This window comes from Trichosurus vulpecula, chromosome 6 (assembly GCF_011100635.1).
Source record: "Trichosurus vulpecula isolate mTriVul1 chromosome 6, mTriVul1.pri, whole genome shotgun sequence".
NCBI lineage: Eukaryota > Metazoa > Chordata > Mammalia > Diprotodontia > Phalangeridae > Trichosurus > Trichosurus vulpecula.
Genome location: NC_050578.1, coordinates 62,555,667 through 62,568,781, shown reverse-complemented (window position 1 = coordinate 62,568,781; position 13,115 = coordinate 62,555,667). Strand labels below are relative to the sequence as shown.

Here is a 13,115-nt window from a genome sequence, read left to right as displayed (position 1 = left end):
GCATCTAAAATAAAGTCTTCCATAGTTATCATGCCAGCCTTAAGGGGCTATTTTTCTGGGCTGTTTTCAAACCAGAGAGGAGTGATCTTGACTCTGCTACTTATTACCTCTATAACCTTGAGAAAATGGTTTAGCTTTTCTGAGCCCCAGACTCCTCATTTGCACAATTATCTTAGGATTCCATAGAAAAAGAGATGTGCTTCCTATGTGGAAGTCTTGAAAAAATTTTAAAGAAACTTTAAAATAAAATAAAATCATCCCAAGGAGTAATAATGATTTCATAATCATTGTTCCCTTGTCATAGAGAGGAACCCCAGAACATGTCCCCTCCAACACTACCAAATAGCATTGTAATTCAGTTAAGTTAGTACTTCAAAAGGAAAACATTGAATTGTAAATAAAAATGTTGGCTTTACAAAGTGATCTACTATTGTTATCACTGCAGGTTAAATCATTACTCTAGATTCTTCATGAGATTTTAAAGAAAAGGAATGAAATAGAAACTCCCTTTTAAATTACATACATATATACACATCTACATCCTACCAAGAAAATGAGACTACCTGCAAAGACACTGATTCTCAGACACTGGGTTTATTTTTCCTTGTCTTGCAGGAATGGTAGCCATACTGCCAGCATGAAGGCCCATTTTTAGTTGAAATTTAATTTAACCCTTGTCACTTTCTCCTCCCTGTGCTCCCTCTCTCTAGCCGTTGCTACTTATTCTTATTATGTTCAGATCCAGTTTTCCTGGGATCTGGTGCCTGAAATTTGCAATAAATTAACACTCCCTACACGCCCTTTCCCTCATTTCTTCTCACCATAATTGGTACATAACATTGTTCAGCTTTAGGCCAGCTACACTGACACAGATCCATGAACAATGTTTCCTCAGTGGGCTATGATGAGCTTCACATGATCTTACGATTTGCATCAGCTGTTCATTCATTTTTTATCCATGAAATTATGAGATTTATTGATACCATACAAACAGATGTGATGAATGAAAGATTTTGAATATTTATATACCCTGACTTACCTTTTGAAAAAACAATATTTTATTTTTCCCCAATTACCTGTAAAAACAAATTTTAACATTTAAAAAAATTTTGTGTTCTAAACTCTATCCTTTTCTCCTTCCCCTCCCCCCTCCCTGAGATGATAAGTGGTTAGCTATAGGTTATACATTGACAATCATGTAAAACATTTCCATATTAGTAATTTTGTGCAAGAAGACAAATGAAAGAAAGAAGGAAGGAAAAAAGAGAAAAATAGTATGCTTCAGTCTGTAGTCAGACAATATCAGCTCTTTCTCTGGAGGCAGATAGTATTTTTCATCATGAGTCCTTTGGGGTTGTCTTGGATCATTGCATTGGTGAGTATAACTAAGTCATGCAGAGTTCTTCATTGTATAATACTGCTGTTACTTTGAACAATGTTGTCCTGGATCTGCTTACTTCATTTTATATCAGTTAATGTAAGTCTTTCCAGGATTTTCTGAAATCATTCTGCTTGTCATTTCTTATAGCAAATAGTACTCAGTCACAATGATATATCACAACTTGTTCAGCCATTCCCCAATTGATGGACATCCCCTTGATTTCTAATTCTTAGCTACCAAAAAGAGCTGCTATAAATATTTTTGTGCAAGGAGGTTCCCCCCCCTTTTTTATCTCTTTGGGATACAGACCTAGTAGTAATATTGCTGGATTAAAGGGTATCCACAGTTTTATAGCTCTTTTGGCATAGTTACAAATTGCTCTTCAGAATGGTTCAATCAGTTCAGAATTCTGCCAACAGTGCATTAGTGTCACAGGTTTCCCACATCCCCACCAACATTTATAATTTTCCTTTTTTTCATATTAGCTAATCTGATAGGTGTGAGGTAGTAACTCAGAGTTGTTTTAATTTGCCTTTCTCTAATCAATGATGATTTAGAGCATTTTTTTCATATTACTATAGATAGCTTTGATTTCTTTGTCTGAAAATTGCCTGTTCATATTATTGGACCAATTTTCCATTGGGAAGTGACTTGTAGTCTTATAATTTTGACTCAGTTCTCTATACAGTTGAGAAATGAAGCCTTTAGCAGAGATACCTGCTGTAAAAATTTCCCTCCAATATTCTGCTTTCCTTCCAATTTTGTTTGTATTGGTTTTGTTTGTGTAAAACCCCTTTTAATTTAATATAATCAAAATTATCTATTTTACATTTTGTAATACTCTCTGTATCTTGGTTGTCCTAAATTCTTCCCTTTTCCATGGATCTGGCAGGTAATCTATTCCATGCTTTCCTTATATGTTTATGGTTTCATCCCATATGTGTAAATCATGTCCCTATTTTGACCTCATTTTAGTATACAGTGTGAAATGTTCATCTATACCTAGTTTCTGCCGTACTGTTTTCTAGCTTTCCCAGCAGTTTTTTCAAATAATGAGTTTCTGTCCCACAATCTTAGACCTGCATTCCTGGTATAAATCCTACCTGGATTTACCTGATCCTTATGGTATATTGCTATAATCTACTTGCTAGTATTTTATTTAATTTTTTGCATCAATATTCATTGGGGAAATTGGTATAAGTTTTCCTTTTCTGTTTTAGATCTTCTCTAATTTGCTTTTGAAAATCCCTTTTAAGCTCTTCCAGGAGTTCTTTTTGGGCTGAGACTAATTCACATTTTGAGTAAAGCTTTATATGTAGTCATTTTGACACTGTTGTCCTCTTCTTAGTTTCTCACCTTCATCCTTCATGTCACCACGGTAACTTTCTGTAGTTAAATTTTTTTTGTTCATTTTTTCTCCCTAATTTGTGACTGTACTTTTATGTGAGAGTTGGGCTCTTCTCCTGCACTGTTCCAGGCTTTGCAGTCTTGCACAAGGCCTCAGGGTCTAGCTGCTGGCTTGCCCTAAAAGGGGGCCACCCTGCTGTTTCGTACTGGGGGCAAAGACTCCCTGTTGGTCTCTCCTGAGTGTGGGGTTTTGCTGGTGGCGTGCCTCAGCAATGGTGCTTTGCCACTGGCTAGCTATGGAGGCAGGGCCTCTCTGTTGGCCAACCCTGGTGGCAGGGTCAAATCAGCAGTTGGGGCAGGGCCTCGCTGGTGGCCTGCTCTGGGGGCTTTGCTCAACTTCTGGTCTGAGACTGCTGGCTTGCCTCAGGGCTTTATGGGTGCATGGGCCTCAAACGTGAACTGATGCGCATCCACTAGTCTCCCCTTCCACCATTGTGAGACCGACCTTTTCTGCTGTGTTGGTAAGTTGCTTCCTCTCTCCTAAATTGGTTCTGAAGCAATTTTCAAGGTTGTTTGGAGGGGAATTTGGCAAGACTCCAGGGAGTTCTTTCTTTACTCTCCCATCCTGGCTGTAGAAGTCACAGCTATTTATTTATACACAAAGTGACCTAGATGGTTCAGCAGGAGGTTTACTCAATAGCTTTCTTTTGCTAACAGATTTTTTTCATCAACTTATCATATAACCTTAGGCAAGTAACTGAACAGCTCTGTTCATCAACATTTTGTTTGCGAATTTTGAATCATATTTGCTATATCCTTAATCTCTCATGTAGGTTGTGAAAACTGATGAGACAATAGTACCCAAGTTACTTTTAGAACCTCTGAAACTGGGCAGCATTATATAATCTCACTGTAATCTGAAACATGATCTAAGTTAAATGTCATGCCAACATGGGCTTAGCAAAAATTCTGGGAGGGGAAAGAAATGACAATTAATGTATTATTGATTTTTTTAAATTTAAAGACATTGTTACAAAGTTAAATGCTAATTGGGTTATAAATATCTCCATTTTCCAAAACAAAATAATTAAATTACTTTTTCCATACATTTTACATATATTTTCATTGATTACTCAGAGCAGCTGTAGAGTAGTGAACATTCTGTAAGAAAGAGATATTTATATTTATTAATATTGCCAGTCTATTCTAGTTGTCATTCTGATTCTTGAAGTGAATAAGAATAGAAAGCTTATATACATTTATAAATATTGTAGCTTGTTTAATTCTCTGATGTTATTAACTGACACTATGATATATAATGTTTTATTTCTTCTGGGCTATATGTAAGTATCTTCCTTTGCTATAAAACTATTTCAGTGATTTTTAAAACTCCCAAATCTCCTAAGACACACATATTGCATAATCTGACTGTACCAAAAGACTAGCTAGATGAGCAGGGATGATTCACTTAATACATGTTTTAATTGGTCATTAAAAAGACCTTTATTTTGAAACTCTGTTAAGTTTAGTCAATGAAGTTGCATATACTCAAGTATCATATTAGCATGTTTCTAATTATATCATTTATCATTTTTATTGATTTTTAAGTTGTTTTCTGGTTGAGAAATCTTACAAGCCTTTCTTGCTCCCTTTAAATATTATATGTGGTCTATTGTCATCTTTCTATATAGAATGAAAGGAGATCTTTATTCTGACATTTCCATTTTGTATTCTTAATGGAACCTGACCAGGTAAGGGCTTTGTGCTCTTTAAAAATCAATGCTACATAAATAAAATATAAAAGAATAATAACTATATTTGGTCTGTTTTTTTCTTATATTTGTAATATAAATGATGCATACTAGTCTCAATTCATGTTCTTAGATATGAATTGTTAATCAGGAATTATGTTTCCTTTGCTTCTTCTTTATTTCAGAATTAGGAAAGTTGATTTTGGTTTGACTTGACTGTAGAAGACACTCAAGGGAAACATGTTCATATCCCTAGGACTTTGGGGCAAAAATTATTCTGTTATTCAAATTATATATTTATTCATTTTATAAGTTTGAAAAACATTTACATTTCTGACTTAAAAGCTTGCTAACAAAATGAAATGATGAATTGTAGAGTTCATCAGTTGACTTTTGTCACTTTTGAGAAAGCTTTAAAACTTTTTAAAGCAATACACGTAAGTAATGCCCTTACATTTACTTCTTATTCATAGTTTTTGGCTCTGGACATGATATTGAAAATAAGAGCCATATGCTTTCATATTAATTCTCTACTAAAACCCTAGAAATCTGCAAAGTTTAGAGAGTTATCTTGCTCTGTTGTTTTACAGCAAAGTTCTCCCAGAAAAGAGAAAAAGAGTACACGGAGAGTACACAGTACATCTACAGATGATCCCTTGTAAATATTTACTGTCTGATGCAATAAGCATTTTGAGTCCCAACTTACTTAAAAATCTTCAAAAAAGGTTTACATCAACTTGTGATCAAGAATCTCAGTTGTTTTTCTTAGGAACCAGTTTCCATTGTCTACATATCTCCTGCTCTAGTTTAAATTGATTGTTTCTAGTCCCTTCTTCAGAAGAAACATCACAATTACTTCTATAGTATATGAAAACTGTTATTAAATTTACCCTTAGGATTTCCCTTTACTTAAATATACCCCAATTGTATATCCTTTCATAAAAGACATTTCTAAAATTTTAATTCTGTTTTCCCCACCCATAGCATATGTAAATCTTGCATACACATATGTTATATTTTAGCTTGTAATCCCATTACTGTAGCTCATAATAGACAGTATAGAATATAGAGGGTACATTTTAGAGTGTATATGCTGTAATGTGGGCAGTTAGGTGGTGCAGTGGATGGAGTGCTGGGCCTGGAGACAGGACAACTCATGTTCCTGAGTTCAAAACTAGTCTCAGGCACTTAGTAGCTCTGTGCCCCTAGGAAAATTATTTAACCCTGTTTACCTCAGTTTTCTCATCTATAAAATGAGCTGGAGAAGGAGATGGCAAACTACTCTAGTATCTTTGCCAAGAAAACCCCAAATCTGTCATGAAGGGTCAGATATGATTGAAAACAACTGAATTGCAACAATACTGTAATGTACTTCTAGAAGAGCAGAATCATCTCACTAATGACATTCTCATTATAAATGGAACCAGAGGAAAGAAGATGAAGCTAAATAGAAGAACAGATCATATACATTCTTAGAGAGACAAAGGAGTTGATGGAGTTGGTTTTGTCATAGACCCAAAGGCAATGAAAAACGTTATGTCATGGAATATGTGCTCATCTCTTATTGAGCTTTAGTGCTTACTCTTTGGTCATCTCCTGGCAAATGGACACCAGTTCCCTTTGGTCACTGGTTCTCTTAATCCAATAAGAGAATGCAAACTCCTTGAGGGCAGAGACTCTCTTGGCTTTTTTATTTGAATCTCCAGAGCTTGGCAGAGAGTGAAGATTTAATAAATGATTACTAATTTAATAATTTCGAATTTAATAAATGATTTCTAGTCCATTCGCTCAGTACAAATATAAGTTTTGTGAAAGTCACCTTGAAAATAATTATACCTTTTGCACCACCATCAACTGATGAAGATGGAGAAGTGGTGAAAATCTGTAAATAATTCAATATTACCTAATATTAAGTCAATATGCATTCTTAAATTCAATAATCTTGGAACAAAGCCAAGAAATGGTAAAAATAATAGACGAGAAATACATGATTTAAGAAAAAAGAATGAAAGAAAGATCATATTTTTATATTATGAACCACGAAATAGCAGAGGGAAGCAGGTTTCTAGCCCAGAACAGCCTGGATGGTTGCTGGGAAGGATCTATCACACTGTGCTGGGAGTGGAGTGCAGCCCAGCCTGGTCTACACCAGGATCAACCAGACAGAGAGTTGGGTGGAGCAGGCCACAGGGCCATGAATCATTGGGCTGTGGCAGTTACCAGACTTCTCAACCCACAAACACCAAAGACCATGGAGCAGGTTGGTGGGAAAACTGCTGAATAGGGTGAGAACAGTCCAGCCGCAGCCCTGGGGGTGGTGGAGGTGGCATGGCAGTGGTGGCAGCAGCAGGAAACTCCTGTGGCTGCTTCCAGTGCTTCAGCATCAGCTGCTTCTCGAGTCCCTGGCTCACATGGTGGGAGGAATCAAGCAGCAGATGAAGGAGCGCTTTGCTTGCACAGAGGCAGGTTCTCTTCCTTTGCCCTACTTGGATCTGGGTCTCGGTTCAGGTTGGTGGTTCCTGGGGGAGGAGGAGTGCTGCTGTGGCAGAGCTTGTGGTGATAGTGGACTAGAAGTAGCTCTGAAAAGAGCAGCACAGCCCCTCAAGCTTGAGACAAAGTACTCTCTACTCTACAAGCAGCCGTACCCCAACAAAAAGCTCAAGGGTCAAGTAGTTGGCTGGGAACATGAAAAGGCAGCCACAAAGGACGTAGACTATTGAATCTTTTTTCAGTGACAAAGAAGACCAAAACATGCAGCCAGAAGAAGTCAGCAAAGTCAAAAAGCCTGCATCAAAAGCCTCCAAGAAAAATATGAATTAGTCTCAGGCCATGCAAGAGCTCAAAAAGGATTTGGAAAATCAAGTAAGAGAAGCAGAAGAAAAATTGGGAAGAGAAATGAGAGGTATGCAAGAAAACAATGAAAAACAAGTCAATGACTTGCTAAAGGAGACCCAAAAAATACTGAAGAAAATAATACCTTAAAAAATAGACTAACTCAAATGGCAAAAGAGCTCCAGAAAGCTAATGAGGAGAAGAATGCCTTGAAAGGCAGAATTAGCCAAATGGAAAAGGAGGTCCAAAACACCACTGAAGAAAATGCCACCTTAAAAATTATATTGGAGCAAATGGAAGCTAGGGACTTTATGAGAAATCAAGATATCATAAAACAGAACCAAAGGAATAAAAAATGGAAGGCAATGTGAAATATCTCATTGGAAAAACCACTGACCTGGAGAATGGATACATGAGAGATAATTTAAAAATTATTGGCCTACATGAAAGCCATGATCAAAAAAAAGAGTCTAGATATCATCTTTCAAGAAATTATCAAGGAAAATTGCCCTGATATTCTAGAACCGGAGGGTAAAATAGAAATTGAAAGAATCCACCAATCACCTCCTGAAAAAGATCCCGAAAATAAAACTCCTAGGAATACTGTCACCAAATTCCAAAGTTTGCAGGTCCAGGAGAAAATACTGCAAGCAGTGAAAAAGAAACAATTTGAGTATTGTGGAAACATAATCAGAATAACATAAGATCTAGCAGCTTCTATATTAAGGGATCAAAGAGCTTGGAGTATGGTATTCCAGAGGTCAAAGGAGCTAGTATTAAAACCAAGAATCACCTACCCAGTAAAACTGAGTATCATGCTCCAAGGCAAAATATGAATTTTCAAGAAAATAGAGGACTTTCAAGCTTTCTCAGTGAAAAGACCAGAGCTGAATAGAAAATTTGACTTTCAAACACAAGAATCAAGAGAAGCATGAAAAGGTAAACAAGAAAGAGAAATCATAAGGGACTTACTAAAGTTGAACGGTTTTGTTTACATTCCTACATGGAAAGATGATGTGTGTAATTCATGAGAGCTTTCTCACTATTAGGGTAGTTGAAGGGAATATACATACATACATACTATATATATATATATATATATGTACATATATATATATATATACACACACACACACACACATATATATATACACACACACACACACACACACACACACACACACACACACATATATATATATATATACACTTGTAGACAGAGGGCACAGGGTGAGTTGAATATGAGGGGATGATATCTCAAAAAATAAAAAAAATTAAGGAATGAGAGAGGAATATATTGAGAGAGGGAGAAAGGGAAAGATAGAATGGGGTAAATTATCTCACATAAAAGTGGCAAGAAAAAGCAGTTTGTTGGAAGGGAAGAGGAGGCAGTTGAGGGGGAAAGAGTGAATCTTGCTCTCATTGGATTTGACTTGAGGAGGGAATAACATACACACTCAATTGGGTATCTTACCCCACAGGAAAGAAGGAGGAAGGAAACAAAAAAGGGGGGATGACAGAAGGGAGGGTAGATGGCAGAGGAGGTAATCAAAAGCAAACATTTTCGAAAAGGGTGAAGGTCAAGGGAGAAAGTTGAATAAAGGAGGACAAGATAGGATGGAGGGAAATATAGTTAGTCTTTCACAACATGACTATTGTGGAAGTGTTTTACATAATGATACATGTGTGGCCTTTGTTGAATTGCTTGCCTTCTTAGGGAGGGTGGGTGGGAAGTGAAGAGGGGAGAGAATGTAGAATTCAAAGTTTTAAAAGCAGATGCTCAAAAAAAGTTGCTTTTGCCTGCAACTGAGAAGTAAGATATATAGGGAATGGGGCATAGTAATCTATCCTGCCCCACCAGAAAGTAAGGGGAAAGGGGATGGGGGGGAGTGGGGTGACAGAAGGGAGGGTAGATGGGGGAATGGGGCAATTAGAGTATATGCCATCTTGGAGTGGGGGGGAGAGTAGAAATGGGGAGAAAATTTGTAACTCAAAATCTTATGGAAATCAATGTTGAGAACTAAAATATTAAATAATAAAATATGAAAAAATAGATAGGAAAAGTCTTGTTACTGATGTCATAGTTGTCCTTCAGATAATTGTCTTTATACAGTCATATAACTGACTTGTCAGAACAAAGATGAAAGTTAATTTTAAAAAGTTAGAAAAAATATCATAATGACAAATCATATAATGCAATTGGAGAAATTCAACCCTTAACTTAAACAAATTATCAGTAAAAATAGAAAATAAAAAGAGATGACCGTAACAGCAATCATAATTTTTACTTAGCTGATGTAAACCTATTTTCACAATAAGACCAAAAGATCTCAGAAAACATCTTCGTTAGCAAGTATTTGACTTACTTGCAAAGTTGCAGAGAAATGACTGTCAATACCGATTCAGAATATAAACCGTTTCATCAAGTCTCACAGAGGATTATGGATGATCAAAAGCAGTACCAAAAACAGAGAGAAGCAGTGGAAAGGAAAAGAAAAGATAAGAGATCCAGCTAAGCTAATATTCATTCCAAGAGTATTTAAATAATCAAAATTGTGACCCAGAAAACATTAACAACTACTGAACTGTATATCTACTTTTTACATGCTAATCAACTGTATACATCCTTAGTAAGAACATTATTAATAAGTAGACTTTTGTAGGTGATATTCAACAATGAATCACTTTTTTGTTTTTTACCATTTCACAATTTACTGAAGATGATGAGATATGTGATGTCATTGTGCCTATTATGAAAAGCATTTAATTCACTAGAGTAGAATGCTGCCTAAAGACTTTTCCCACTAAGATATCCCCCACCTAAGTCAAAATTATTCAAGATTGCTTGAAAAACACAACAGAAATAGCCCTGTTCATTAATCTTAAGGAGGATCATTAGCATCAGACAAATTAAAAAATAGGGAAATGTGTGTTGGCCAAAGGTGTTCACTATTGTGATTATGGAGTTTCAGTTTAGAATAAAAGTTGAAGAGGAATTTTTGTGGATTGTGAAGCGCTCCGGATGCTCTTGTTTGCAAATGAATTATAAAACACAATGGGATGAGTCTCCTGAATGAAATCCATAACCACTCAAAACAGTTTGTCCTGACCACCCACACAGTAAAGACCAAATGAATGAAAAATAATGCTTCCCCCCCTTATTATAGCATTTTTTTGATGAACACTCTTTAGAGTCCATCAATCAACGTGTATGTATATATATATATATATATATATATATATATATATATATATATACATACACACACACATATATACGTATGAATACACACATATTAGATAGTTCAGGTGGACAGTGATTTGGACCCAGACTTGAATGGGAGGAGGACAACAGGTTGAATTTCCTTTAGGAAATTCTGAATTCCTTTGATGATCCCAATAATTTCCCAGAAACAAAGGTCTGTCTTTTTAATACCAGTATTCTACCATGATTGCTGTATGGCTGCAAGGCATAGAATTCAGCAGGCTCAGAAGAATTAAAAATGAAGATCACATATAGTGAGTGTGAGCAGGGTGCACCATCTAACCAATGAGCAATGATGTCAAGGAAATATTTAATAGGAAGATGAGATTAGCTGCTCAGTTGGTGAGAATGAGGTCACAGGTGCACAGAGTGCTTCATTGGTACTCTCTCACAGTGTCAGGAGAAACTAGGGATGTTGGATTACACCCTCTATCATGAACTTATGGGAAGATATTGCCCCAAATCACATAAAATAGACAGGCATGTTTAGCTTGTTATCTGCATCACTTGAGTGTACTCCTTGAATAATAATACTAGAATCATTTGGGAATATCATAATTAAAGTTAATTAAGCATCCATTTCATAGTTACTTTTTCTTTAATAGTTGTATTATATTCTTACTTCTTACCAGTATGGTATATTTTGCCTTAAGATCTTTATTATTTGCACAGTCATTGGTTATAGATATACCCAGCTGAAAGGCATAAAATTACAGTCTCATAGTTGTTATGGACCTCAGAGGTCATTCTGTCCAGCACATATTTGAAGCAGAAAACCCTTCTATATGCACTTCACCAATAAGTGATGATCTCTAGAGAAAGGAACTCACCACCTGAACCAGTATATTCCTCTTCCAGAAAGTTCTAATTGTTAGGAATTTTTTTTTCTTTTTGCTCAGCTGAAATCTGTGTATTTGTAGATACTGACCATTTCCTGCCTCTTCACATTTGTATGACCTTGTTCAAGACCCTTCTTATTTTTGGACATCAGTTTCCTGATATGTAAAATGAAAGACTGGGTTATATCATCTCTCAAGTCTCTTATAAATTTCAATCTTGTGAAATATTTGAAGACAGAAACTATCTTTTATGTAAATTTCTTCTCCAGACCAAACATCCCTGTGTCTTTTAAACTATCCTCACATGGCTGTATTATATCTCATCACTCTCTTGGTTATTGTCCCATGAACACGCTCTAGTTTGTTAGTATGTTTCTTAAAGATGGCACTCAGAAATTATCAAAATACTAAATGTGATCCAGGCGGGTTAGACTATAGCAGTACTATAACTTCCTTTGTTCTCAACATTGTGCTATATTAATGCGTTCTAAGATCACAGAATTTTTGGCTTCTACATCTTACTGTTGTCTCACACTGAGCTTTCAATTCGCCAAAATCTCCAAGTGCTCTTTGAATCTCCATTTTGTTATCTCCATATATACTTTCTACTATTCTCAAAACAGACAAAACCATTATCTATGTTCATTCAAGTAGTTGATAAAAATGTTGAACAGAACCTTCTAGCACTTCACCAGTTTCGTATTGGTTCATTGATCATCACATATATCCCTCCTTCCAACTTTCCTATTTATGTTGTGAGCACCATCCTTATTAGTTACCCAGGTTCACAACCGGTAGGTCAACTTCAAATCTTCTCACCCTATCACCCCAAACGTTCTCATATTCAATTAGTTACAAATGTCTCCATAACATCCCTTGTATCCATCCCCTTTTCTCTAGTCATACAATTTCTATCTTAATTCAAATCCTCCCACAAAGAATATTGTAACAGCCAACAAATTTTTCTCTCTACTCCTAGTTCCTATGTTTTCCATTATATTTTCCAAATGATTTCAAAATTAATATTTTAATAACATAGATACTATTGTGCCATTCCCCAATCAGTCATCTTTAGTGATTTCCAATTACAATAAGGATAAAGTATAACATACACAGCTTGGCCTTAAAGCTCCACACAACATGGTTCCCTTACTTACCTTTCCAGTATTATTTCATATGTTCCCTCTTGTGCTTTATCCATTTCAGTCAAACTGTCTGCTAGCTCTTCCACATACTCCAAATTCTTTTTTTAAGGGGTTAGCAATCTCACTTAAATCAAACATACATATATAATTCACTTAGTCCAGGGAGAAAAACCAGCACCCTGAACTTTAGAGCAAATACAAACAGATATTACAAACAGAGACAATATAAACAGATCAACATTTCTGTCTAACCAAATCACAATATACATAGTTACCAGAGAAGCACCAACATCTGGGTTTTTAGACCAGGAGGCTCTTAACAACAGCTGCCCAGAGTCTTGTCTAGTCAAATCATGGGACACTCTTCCAGTGAGTGAGAGCCTCAAACAAAATGCTGAGTTTATATACCCTTCTTAGGGCCTGAAAACTTCATATCTAATCAGCAAAAGGGTATGGGCCTGGGGCTTTGCACCTAGTAAGACTTAATCAAAGGCACTTGATTACCATTCTCAAAGAGAAAACAGTAAAAAAAAAGTCCCACCTTACTTAACATTG

At 36.0% G+C, this 13,115-nt stretch overlaps 1 protein-coding gene across 1 annotated transcript in view; it reads left to right on the top strand.

Annotated features, from left to right (window-relative positions):
- Positions 1 to 13,115, top strand: part of STPG2 (sperm tail PG-rich repeat containing 2) — a 655,681-nt gene that overhangs the window by 224,665 nt on the left and 417,901 nt on the right. The gene's annotated exons all lie outside the window — the stretch shown is intronic.